Below are 13,564 nucleotides of genomic sequence, written 5' to 3'. Positions count from 1 at the left end.
ATATCTGAAATTATTCAACATTTTCGGTATAAGAAAAGCGTGCGGCACACATTGACCTTTAAAATTGAAAATCACGGCTGGGAATATAGCTCGGTGGGAAAAGTAGGCACCTAGTGAGTGTGAGGCCCCTAAGTTCAATTCTCAGCATCGCACACATGCACACAAAGAAGTAAATTAGAAAGCCTAACAGATTTTGGAGTTTTGAAAAATAAGTAATGCAATAATGTAAAAACATGCGAAGATTACTTAATTAGACTTTTGTAGTTCATAACCTCACATATGCAATTTGTATGATATGTATAGACAGAGATATGATATGCTGACAGAGAATTCCAGTTTTATTAACCCAATCTGTTTTTACATCATTAAATTGAGTAGTAACTGTTATTGTGACATAATGATATCAAACTTTTAACTTGCAATCTTAATTTTAGTCTTTATGCCCCAACCAAAACATAATAGCATTTGCACTAATATGTGTGATCAAGTAAATTTTCCACTGAGTAATTAATTATATCTTTTGGCAAGTTACAGTAGTATTTCTGGATAAAAATGACTTGCCTAAAGGTCTGTTGTGGGCTACTGGAGAATCTGAAAATAAAGTACAGATATTTTCACACCTGCTCTAAGGTCTGCCACAAGTACTAAGATTATTTCCATTGTACAACATGTTGCCAGCCAACTCTTTAAACAGCAAAATCAAAAAGACAAATAAGAAAATGCGAAAGCGATGGCATCCAGTTGAAGACTGATCTAAGTCAATGATAGGTATCCTAAAAATTACAAGCCTAGGTATTCTTTGAACATACATGATACAAAAATCAATTTTTAAATATATATGTCAGTTTCCACAAATTAAATAATAGCACTGTACCATGATTCAGTAACCCCACTATTGGATATGTATCCACGTGTAATGAAATTGTGTTTCAACTACAAATCTCCATTCCTTGATCACTGTAGAATTATTAACAACAGCCAGGGAGTGGTACCAATCACTCAGTCACCAATAGAAGAGTGAAAAAACCATAGTACATAAAACAAGGAATGCAGTTTTGCAGATCATTGCGAATCAATCTACCTCGAGATCCTGCAATTTCACTCTTGGTAATATACTCAAAAAATGCTCAGTCATAACGCAAGGATAGTGCTTGTTCAACTATATTTATAGCAATGTTGTATATAACAGCCAGAACCTGAAAACAACCTAGATGTCCCCCAACTGGAGTGTTACTCATCTGTAAATACAATAACATCATGAAACTTGTAGGCAAATGGATGGGACTAGAAAAAACATCATGATTAAGGTAACCCAGACAGTATGTACTTACTCATAAGTGGATATTAGATGTAAAACAAAGGATACCAGATCACATTGCACAACTCCAGAGAAGCTAGGTAACAAGTAAGTCCTAAGAGAAACACATGGATTGTCCTGGAATGGGGAAATAGATGAGATCTCCTTAGTAAACTATGGTTGGTATGTAAAATGAATAATTTTTTTTAAAAAAACACTGTTTTAAACCTGTATGACATTATTCTAAGTGATTTAATCCAGAAATAGGAAGACAAATAAGGCATGTCCATACAGACCAAAGGCTAAACTCATTGAAACACAAGTAAATTCTGGTGACCAATATCTAGAGGGGAAGAACAGGGGTACTCTTAATCAAAGGATTTAACATTTCAACTAGACAGAAGGAATAAAGTCAAAAATTTAAATTTTATCATAGTGACAATAGTAATAACCACATAATGCATTCTTGAAAATTGCCAAGACAATCAATTTATTGAATGTATGGCATATATATATAGAATAAATAACTAAAATTATATTCTTATATAGTAAAATATTTCACTATTTTCATTCTCAACCTAAATCTGCTCACAGAAATGTAAAAGATAAATATAATTTATTTCTCAGATTAATGAGGTATAATGTCTTAAAATACAAAAATATCTATGTTTGGAGTTTTTTATTCTTTATTTTAGAATATTTTAATACACTTTGAAAACATATTATTTATCTTAAACATCCATTAAATGTACACAGATTTATTATGCACATGTATATTGGAAGAGAAAGACCCAGTGCTGAAAGCTTCCTCTTTTGAAAGTCATAACTCAGGTCTATTATCTCATCTATAAGATGAATATTTTTTGTTTTTTGTTATTGAAAATAGATATTTTTATATAATGTATTCTGATTATGGTTTCTCTTTCCCCACCTCCCCCATATCTTCCCTAATTTCTTATCCACCCAAATCCACATTTTTTTCTCTTTCATTAGAAAACAAATAAGCATATAAAATCATCATTATCACAGATTAAATAAAAATAAATGAACCAGAAAAGCACAGAACAAACAAATATAGAAAAAGGACAGGAAAAAAAAAACACAAGAAACACATACAGATGCTGAGACGTACATTCAAAAAAATCATAAAAACAAAATTTAAAACCATAATAAATAAGCAAAAATCTGTAAGGCTAAAAAAAATAAATAAACAAAATACTCTAAGAAAGCATTTGAAGAAAACAAATACACAGACACCATCTCCAAAGCTACCATTTGTTCATTTTGTGTTGGTCATCTACTGCTGAACTGAAAATATTTTATGAAATGTTCCATAATTCATCAAGACCTTCATATGTGCTATGGGTGTTCATGTTTCTAGATTTGCAATATTTTGTTTTCTTGATCTAAGTATCTTGTTACACAGAAAGAATGAGGATTTTAAGAAAGCAAGAACTTAAGACAGAAGAAAGAAGTAGAGGAAATAAAAATGTTCTCACTTGTGAAGGCATAGTTAAAGTGAGATGACTATTCACCATTGCTTGTCAAATCATGTTTATCTAGTGGTTGCAACAGGAATAAACAAGTAAATGATTTGGGGAAGATCCTGGTGACCTGTAAATGACTAAGATTGCAAATATTCCACCCTTTATTGCCTTCCATCTGTGCATTATTCTACACAGAACAAAATAATTAAATGTTAATGAACTAGATTAAATTATAGAGGCTCTTGGAGCTGGAAGGCAAGACACCCAGGTTCTACTTCTTGTGTGACCTTGGACAGATCACTTGCTTTTCCAGGGATACAGTCCTATCATGTCTATCATGACTAAGGTCACCCCATCTTTAACATTCAGTAACATTATATTTCTAATTCTTTGTTTCTTTTTTTGCTATATTGATACTTTGCTGACATAATGTCAGAGCACTGCACACATTTTTTAAATCCATAACGGAGTATCTATGTGTCTTTATTAAGAATTCCAGTAGAAAATAAAACACGTCTCACTGGATTTTTCTTATATTAACTGTTTATTAATGGATACTGCAACTTAAATAAATAGATGGTTAAGACACATATATAGGCAGTGTACAAATAAAAGGACACATAGATGATTTATAAACATGGCTAATTGATGATATAGCTATAATTTTTAAGTCATCATGTAAGTATCAGATATTATATGTAGAAGTGTGATATTAGAATTCACAACAAAATAGAACATGTGCACATGAATACACATAAAATAGAAAATTCAGAGAAAACAGCAAGAAAGTGTGCAAATTGTGCTTCTCTGTGTGTTTCTGCAATATTTGATTTTCTATATTAACCACATTACTGCTTGATAAAAAACAAAAATTGAATATTTCAAACTTTATACACTTTAGTACACATTTATTTTATAGAACATTTGTATTTTCCCTCTAAAAGTATGTATGTGTATGTGTGTGAGTGCGGGTGTATGTATGTTTACATCTAATGTTCACAGAGCAAAGAGCAGTGATTGAGTCCCAAAACATTGATAACAACTTATGCTGGAAAGGTTGTAAGGAAAAGCGAAACTTCTGCATTGCTGGTGAAAATGCTGGTATAACCCCTTTGGCTGTCAGTGTGGCAATTTCTCAGAAAATTAGGAAACAACCTGCCTCAAGACCCAGTAATACCACTTTTGGGTATATATCCAAAGGATGCTCAATCGTGCCACAAGTATATATGCTGAACTATGTTCATAGCACCTTTGTTTGTCATAGCCAGAATCTAGAAACAACCTAAATGCCCCTCGACCGAATAATGGATAAAGAAAATATGGTACATTTGCACAATGGAATACTACACAACAGGAAAAAAAAACTATCTTGAATTTTGCAGGAAAGTGGATGGAGCTAGAAAACATTATTTTGAGTGAGGTAACCCAGACCCAGAAAGACAGTTATCACATGTACTTACTCATAGGTGCTTTTTAAACATAAAGCAAAAAAAGCAAGCCTACAAACCACAATCCCAGAAAACTTCAACAATAATGAGGACACTAAGAGAGACATACATAGATCTAATCTACATGGGAAGTAGAAAGTAGAAAAAGAAAAGGTCTCCTGAGGAAATTGGGAGCATGGAGATCCTGGGAGAGGACAGAAGGCAGGAGGGGAAAAGCAGGAAAGGGAGCAGAGAAAAATGTAGAGTTCAATAAATATCAATAAAAAAGCATAATAGTTACATGTCATTAAACATCCAAAACATTCTGCAAGCAGGTGTTCGAGAGTCTTTTTTATTGTACTTGTCATTGTCACAGTCTTCTTGTTCTGGTTCTTCCTGTTCTTCTTCTTTCTCCCTTTCCTCCTTCTCTTGCTCCTCCTCCTTTCTTTCTTTATGTGAGAGAGGAATATATGCCTTCTTTGGTGATGATTGTTGCTAGAAATCTGCCTACCTAAGAGAGATCTGAAGATCCCCTTCAGAATCCATTGCCTTTTGCTGCCGAGGCACGCCTTTGACCTCTCAGGCCTTATTCCACACCCTTCTAACCCTTTCTAATGTGTGTGTGTGTGTGTGTATCACATATGAATTTCACACATATATTCGTATATATTACACACATATATACATATAAGTAATACTTTGTTCATTTAGACACATTCATTTTGTGTGTGTTTACAAGTACCAATCAGATACTTTCCAAATTGTTGTCAAAAATTATTTTTTTCCTTTTTGTCTGCAGCGTTTAGTTAAAAACCTGAATACGCAATTGCAATTAACATTTTTTTTTTTTTTAACAACAGAGTTCTACTTACACAGAAAAGGAAGGGAGATTCAGAGTACTGGCTTCTTCACTGTTTACAATTCTAACAGCAGTCAGGTAACTGGAAGTGAAGACCTCTGTTAGAGAAGGTGGCTGAAGCCTGGAGTTGGTTTGGCTCACTGCCTGGGTCAGGGAAAACCTAGACTTCTCCCTGCACAGGGAGGACAGGGACATTTTCTCAGTCTCCCAGAGAAATGACTCCATGGTGCAAAGAAAGGAAGACGGATTGTTTATCAGCTCTCCAAATCATAGCAAATGGGCTTAAATTTATTAATTGACTTTCTCCATTTTACTTTGAAAAAGTAAATAAAGTAAAGTGGAATAAATGAGCCATAGAGTTCCAGCTTGCTGAATATTTTAAGGCAAACTGGAAATTAATGAGGTGATTAAGAAACAAATGATGAAGGGAGGAGGCAAACAGAGGCCTTAAATACTCTGTCTGGGTGAGCACAACTGTAAACAGTTTTTATTCTGCTCAATGAAGTCAGGACTTTGCTCCAATGTACCCCCCTCCTCCTGAGCGCCTCCACCTAGTAGGGGCTCTTTGAGTGACAGCCTAGGTCCCCGCGTGGACCTTTCTCTGACACTTTTCTCAGCAGGCCTCTGCACACCAGTAGCCCTGAAGGTCTTGTCCCTGCTGAGGATCCCACACAGGCGCTTTCCCTCCCATTCCCCACTGTTGCCATGCTGAGCTTGCGTGAGGGAAAAGACGCCAGAATAGCAGAGATACATCTCACCTGAAGCACCGGGCCACAACTGAAGTGGCAGGGATGTCATTGTCAATCAGTACAATTTTCTTTTCTTTCAGCAAGTCTAACATAGTTAACTGGAACAATCATCCCCATGGTGGCTGCAAGTCAATTAGGACTGGAGATTCAAATCCAGGCATTTTATCATTTGTCCTAGGAAAAAATACAGGGCAATCAAGTTGCTTGTTCCTTTACATTCAAAATGTATTTTTACAAAAATCTCCATATGGGCAGGTAATGATAAAAAGATTATGACAACTACTCTTTTATATTTATACTGTTAATATGGATAGTAATTACTACTTTTATCTTAAAAGAAAAATAAAATAAATGCAAATGTTTGCCTGGCGGAGGTGCTAACAGTGTGCTATATTAAGCGTCAGTTTAATCACTTCTTAGCTTTTGACAAAGCTCAAGTGAAGAATGAGTTTAGCCTCCCTCGTGCTGCAAACCCCCTCACAAAATAAAACACTTGCTGGCTAATGTGTCTCTGATGTAGCTGTTCTCATCAGAAGGTCAAATGCACTGAGCCTGCTACCAGAGCCAAGTTCAGGACAAATGCAAGAAAAAAAAAGGAGGGGGGGAAGCAAAACTGTAGCGTGAGCTATAAATACTTATAAATACATGAAAATTCGTAGTTCATTATGCTCCTGTTTTGTCCTTTCTGCCAAAGTCAAAAATGCACCGTGACTTCATTTTAAATGAAATTCACTGTACATTAGGGAGCAAACCACACGGCGCCAAGGCATCGCCAGTGCTCAGCAGGTCAAATAGGTGCTGATTGCGGATGTGAACTTGGTTCATCCTGTGAAGGTCCATAGAGGAGCAGTAAGCCCTGAATGCAGGGTGCATGTGTATGCATGTGTGCACGTGCATACATGTCCATATGCATGTATACCTGTGTGTTTCTACATTTAAAATATTATATGTCATTTTGCCAGAAGCCATTATATCACAGAAATATAGCATCATGATTGCTAGTAAGCTCTCTCTTTCTGATCTCAGAAAGATTTCCATTAAGACCGAGCTAGCTCATCAGTAGCAATAATGCACAGCGAAGATGCTTCCTACCCGTACTGGTTAATCAGGTCAAAGTTTTAAAACACTTTTCTCATTCAAAATACTTTTAGTTTTAGTCTTTTAAACATTTATGTTGTTTACTTTTCTGACAATTTAAAATGCGAGTGTTATATTTACATCATTCTTCTCCACAATCTCTTTCCATTCCAACTTCTGCGGTATTCACACACGATCTCAACTTCTTGAATTATTATTGTGACATAAATCACACGAACACACACCAACGCATGTGCATGAAGTTTATCTAGTATTGTTTGTATGTATATGTATTTAGGAATGAGCACTTGTGTTTGGTTCCTTATACCCAAAGACTACTGTTTCTCCCATTCCTAGCTATTAATTGTCAATATTTCTTCATCTAGGGATGAGGCCTTTCAAGATTATCCCATCCATTATAGGATGCCAACTTTTTGTGTTGTCTTTTTGCAATTGTGTCATTATGGTATGTTTGGGTGAGCGTATTGTTCATGGGTGTAGTTTCTTGTAGTATATAGTAGACACTTTCAGAAACTACTTCATGGGTGTAGTTTCTTGTCATATATAGTAGACACTTTCAGAAGAAATCCTGATCCTCTGGCTTTACAATTTTTCTGTCCCGTCTTCCCTGATGTTCTCTGAGTTTTAGACATAAGGGTTGTATTGTAGATGTATCTATCAGTTAGAAATTAGCACCCCCATGGTGAGCTGTTTATGCATTTGCACTAGTTGCGGATCTCTCTTATTATCTCTATCTGTAACAAAAAGAAACCTATTTTATAGTAACTGAAAGTTTCTTTTTCAACAATTAATTTTATCACAAAAATTAACAAGAAGCTTCTTTGATGACAAGTTAGAGCTATATACTGATCCGCAGGTACAATGATCCTTATATTGAACACAGTTGGTGACTACACTGCTTTAGGAATGGAGCAGTACTAGGCTCTCTTCTAGGGCTCATAGCCTCATGAGCTACAGGGAGTTGGCTAGCTGTACAGTACCAGGCATAAACCCCTTCCTATTGAGCTGGCCTTAAGTTCAATTTGGTGTTTGTTGGTTACTCTCAATAGTAATGCACCCTCGCATACAGGTTGTCATCCTGTCAGTGTTCTGGTTCATGTGCTCCACAAGTCTGTAAGAATTTTATTGCTTTTCTCCCATGGCAGCTTCTGGAGCACCTATAGCATGGTGACTTACTATTACTCCAAATGTAAACTGCTGTTTTTTTCATTGTAGAGTATCTTATGAATTTGTTTGAATTCAGTTGTGCTAAGATGCATTCTTTAATATAAAAACAAACCATTTCAGTAGAACTGTAAATTTGAAGCAATGTAATAAGCATGTCGCAAAGAGCATTGGCACCTGATGTGGTCCGGATACCAATGACATAATAAAATGTGGGAAGTTATGACAAAGATGAGATCTAAGGGCCTTTCCAGAACCACTAAATAACAAACTACATTTAGAACCTTATTGTTCCTGCCAGTATTGTGTCCTTGAGAGTTTGAGAAGCATGGGTATAAAACATTAGCTTGAGTAATAAGGATAAGGAATACTTAAAATGTTAGTAGGAAAGTTGAACTGGGCTTAACATTCAACTAATTACCAGGGTTTTACTAAGTTCATTTAAGGCACTGGTCACAACACCTGCTCCAAATAAAGTCATATGTATTTTAAAGCGTATCTGCATTTATCTTAATTGCATGAGTTAGAATCCAAGATAATCAGTACTTGATAAGTCCCAGTGACGTGACATTTTGCAATTTTAGTGACATTTCAGCTCACTAATCCAACAGTTTCATTTTGTTTCAATCCTGTCTATCAATGCAATACAGAAATCTCTAAAAGTTAAAGCCTAAAATCAAACATTTCTCTCCACTTCTTAAAAAAGCCATGGCCCTTGGATAACCAATACACGTAAAATAAAAACAAAAGTTTAAATCAATTTTTGAAAACTATAAAATAAGGCAAGTTCCTGCTTGGTTTTGTTCATAAGAGATTTTGTAATATTGAGACACACACAAAAAGGGATATTCTACTGTTACACAGGACATATCTCTCTTCTACAGAAGTTGCCTCTGCAGGTCAGGCTGGAGTCCATTGCCATGGCAATGTGCAGGACTGCCTAGGAGGATACCTGAACTCATACCTGGCCTTGTACAACAAAGATCGTTAATCTCCAGGTCTCCAGATCTGGCTCTTTTGAAGAGCTGTAAATACACCTACTGTGTTAGCCTTTCCTAAGATGTTTTGAAAGAAGTCCTATCCGCAGTGTTCTAGCAGATCAAACAGCCAAAGCTGATGCCACACGGATGTGGAGTTTACCCTCCTGCCACTCATGAACATCCCTCTGGAAAGCTCCTCTGTCTCTTTCCAAGACACTTATTTGAAGAGCAATGAGCGTCAGTTTTTGAATATATCAAGCAGAATAGTTAGTTATTCATCAAAATCATTTCATGCATTATGTATATTTGATAGACCATTTTGCAATCAATATCTGGACTTCAGTTTTAGAAAAAATTATGCTCCCCCAAACTGTTCTTATAATTTCAAGGATTTCACAGGACTCTGAATACCTATTTCAAGAAATAAGGTGGAAGAATCCTAGGTTTTTGTGACTCCCTGAACCCTGTACAAAATTATCAAGAAATGTCACATGTTGAAAACAGATTTTTAACTTAAAAATTCCACTAATAGGCACAACTTGCTCCTACATCAATGCATATGTCTGTTATCGACATTTCTGGGGTTTTGTACAATGTAATGTCTTGATGCTGTGTATGCTTAGCCATTCCTAGGGACCTTCAAAGATGGGCAATAAAAACATCCACTAGGCTCCTTACCTCCACAAGGACAATGAAGGAATGACTGTGTTAGTGGTCTACAAAATTTTCCCATGATCCTGTTGATTTTATACTTATTTTACAACTAAAATTGATCTTATTTGAATCATGAAAAATAGTGTTATTAAAAAATTTAGAGTTCAGAGCACTATGGAGACTGAACAGCTGCAATTATACCCTACTAAAGAGGAGAAATGAACCAAAGGTGAGTTACCATTTCTGAAGTGATCAGATCCAGGATAAAGTATTTAGAAACTATTTGAGAAATGGGCAGTGATATGCTGCAACTAGTAAAGAATCAACATGGGATGGAACAGTGTCCTTTATAAAACTCGTCATCAGTATACATATTAAATGGTGTCAGATTATTTTATATGTCTCAGATATTTACAGCTCTATTACATAAAAATATGTGTTGTAATGAAGCTGGGAAGAAAGCTGCTTCAGTCTGAGACTACATCATTGGGAGCCCCGTGGCCAGAATCTGCAGATAGTGCTCGCTCAGTGTTGAACTGAACGCTGTTGGAAGCAGAAATGCAGGGATTAAGAAACTCTGAGGATTGCAGGAAATGTAAAAGCCATTTTTTTTAAATATGAAAATAACTACCAGTAGACTAGAGACTAAAAGTCCATATTTGTCTAGACAGAATTGTAAGGCCAATCATTGGGGGGAATTATAACTGTAAAAAATGGTTTGGATTACTTTATGTAGATTAGTTTCTGATCTCTGAATCGGTGGAAGATCAAGCTAGAACAAGATTACTGGACACTGGATACATGACCCTGAGTCTCTCCTGCCATTTATGGCAGGGTTTTTCTAAATCTATAAGTTTGATTTTGCCTTTTTTTTATACTAAGCAATACTTTAGTAGGCTACGAACTTAACTTTTCTCTAATGACACTATTGATTTGTTAACTTATAGATCTTTCATTACTATTTCATTTCCAGTTTCAGCACTCACCAGATGCTTTATTTTCACATTGCAATCTTATTATATTGCTATCAAAAGATCTAATGGAGATTGCTAAGGTCATTGAGTGGCTCCTTTCCCTCAGAGATACAATTGTTTGCCTAAGGACCAAAGGAATACATTCTGTTATGGGAACCTTTTAACCTTTCTGGAGCTATCAAGAGAGGGCAATATTTTATTGTGTATTTTTGCATCAGTGTTCATGAGTGAGGATGATCTGTAATTTCCTTTCGTAGTAGTATCTTTGTGTGGTTTGGGCATCAGGGCAACTGTACCCTTGTAATAAGAGTTTGGCAATGTTCCTTCTGTTTCTATTGTGTGGAACAATTTGAGGTGTATTGGTATTAGCTCTTCTTTGAGAATCTTCTAGAATTGTGCACCAAAACCATCCGGTCCTGGGCTTTTTTTGATTGGGAGACTTATGATGACTGTTTCTATTTCCATAGTGGTTATAGGTCTATTAATTTGCTTATCTGAACTTGATTTTACTTTGGTAAGTGATATTTATCCAGAAAATTGTTCATTTATTTAAGTTTTCCAGTTTTGTGGAGTATAGATTTTTGAAGTATGACCTGTTGGTTCTCTGGATTTCCTCTGTGTCTGTTGTTATGTTCCTCTTTTACATTTCTGATTTTGTTAATTTGTGTATTTTCTCTCTGCATTTTGGCTATTTTGGATAAAGGTCTGTCTATTTTCTTTATTTTCCCAACGAACCAACTCTTTGTCTCATTGATTCTTTGTATTGCTTTCTTTGTTTCTATTTTGTTGATTTAAGCTCTCAATTTGATTATTTCCTGCCCTCTAGTTCTCCTGGATGAGTTTGCTTCTTTTCGTTCTACAGCTTTCAGGTGTTCTGTTAACTCACAAGTATGGAATTTTTTTCCGGCTTCTTTGTGTAGGCATTTAGTCCTATGAACTTTCCTTTTAATACTTAATTATGTCCCATAAGTGTGGGAATGTTGTGTGGCTATTTTTGTTGATTTTTAGGAGATCTTTAATTTCTTATTTCTTCCTTGACAAATTGGTGATTCAGTATGTGATTTCTCCGAAAGTTAGGAAACACTCTGCCTCAAGACCCAGCAATACAACTTTTGGGTATATCACCAAAGGAAACTCATTCATACTACAAAGACATTTGTTTGACTATGTTCATAGCGGCAATATTTGTAGTAGTTAGATACTGGAAACAACCTAGATGCCCCTCAACAAAAGAAGAGATTAAGAAAATGTGGTACATTTACACAGTGGAGTACTTCTCAGCAGTACAAAATAATGACATCTTGAAATTGGCAGACAAATGGATGGATCTAGGGAAAAAAAACATATTGAGTGAAGTAACCCAGACTCAGAAAGATAAATATCATATGTGCTCACTCATAAGTGGCTGTAAGACATAAAGCAAAGAGAAACCAGCCTACAATCCATAACCCCAGAGAACCTAGAAACAAAGAGAACTGCAAGAGAGACATATATGAATTGAAATAAAGGAAAAAAGACAAGATCTCCTGGGAAATTGGGAGCATGGGGGTTAGAGGAGAGAGTAGAAAGGAAGCGGGTGGAAGTGAGAGGATCAAAGAAAAGTGTTGGACATAACACAAACAATAAAAAAGAAGAAAAAGTTAAAAAAAGAGAGAGGGCAACTGGAAACATCACAGATATTATGCATCTGAGTGGTCAAATAGAATACTGTAACTTTCTCTAATTTCTGTTCAGTTTTGCTATGCATGGTCTCAGAATAGCTCATCTCTACAAAGAGCATGTCTGTGTTGCTCTATGGTTGTAAACATAATTGGCTACAACCGCACTGACTCTCCAACTCTCCAATCTCACAGTTGTTCCTGTAGTCACTGCATGCCACCAATTTACCCAGGAGATCTTGTCTTTTTCTGTCTAAAGAGTAGAGTGTCTTGAGCCGTGTAATTCAAATTTATTCTTTGCTGAAGAATTGAGATGATATAAAATATTTTCTAGGTTCTATGTATCTTCTCCAATATGTCAGGACTTTTTCCAAAACTGCTCATCAAAAGCTCCCTGATTTACTTGTTATTGGTTTTTTGTTTTTATATCAAGTGGAAAGTGGGAATATGTCTGTGGCCAAGGGGCCTGAAGTACATGTGGAAAGAAGTAGATGAAGACCTATTACGTCAGTTGTGTTCATCACCACAAACGTAGTTATTGAATACAACATATGTCCATTTGTTTGTTTCTATTCATATAGTTTCAAAGGCCTAATGTCTAAAATCTACTAACTGAGACCAAAATCAAATTGACATGGGCTGTGGTCTCCATACATGCTACTTGAAGTACTTTTTCTCGTTTCAAAGGTTCTGGTACTGTGTCGTTGCATAGGGCTCCGTCCTGTCCTCTCCCTTTAAAGCCAGCTGTGCAACATCTTCTTTCATGGGTTGCTCCCACTTCAGGGGTTCCCCTTGTTTCTTCTCAGAAACACACGATCCATGTTCTTAGAATCCACAAAGAAAGTATGCATAGATAATTTTTTCCTGCAATTTCACTTTGCTATTTAACTAATAAATATTCATTTCAAAGTGAGAAAATAATTGTGTTTCCCTACTGGGATACAGAGAAGTAACTGCATTAGAAGATAAGGAAGTTAAAAATGTTAAAGAAAATATATTACTTCAAGGCAATAAAAGGCTCTCAACCAAGGTTGCATAGAAGCAACTAGAAAAGCAAGATCTATTTACACACAATGCATTTATACCTAGAATAACCTTGACAGTGTATTTTTACCCATCCAAATTCTAGTTTACTTATTTTAGATTTTTATTTCACCAAGTTTTTTTAAATTTATTTATTTATTTATTTATTTATTAATTAAAGATTTCTGTCTCTT

The sequence above is a fragment of the Alexandromys fortis genome, unplaced genomic scaffold (genome assembly GCF_014885135.2).
Source record: "Alexandromys fortis isolate MF-2015 unplaced genomic scaffold, M_Fortis_MF-2015_v1.1 scaffold_8_9099976_23576923, whole genome shotgun sequence".
Taxonomy (NCBI): Eukaryota; Metazoa; Chordata; class Mammalia; order Rodentia; family Cricetidae; genus Alexandromys; species Alexandromys fortis.
This window is presented reverse-complemented; position numbering follows the sequence as displayed.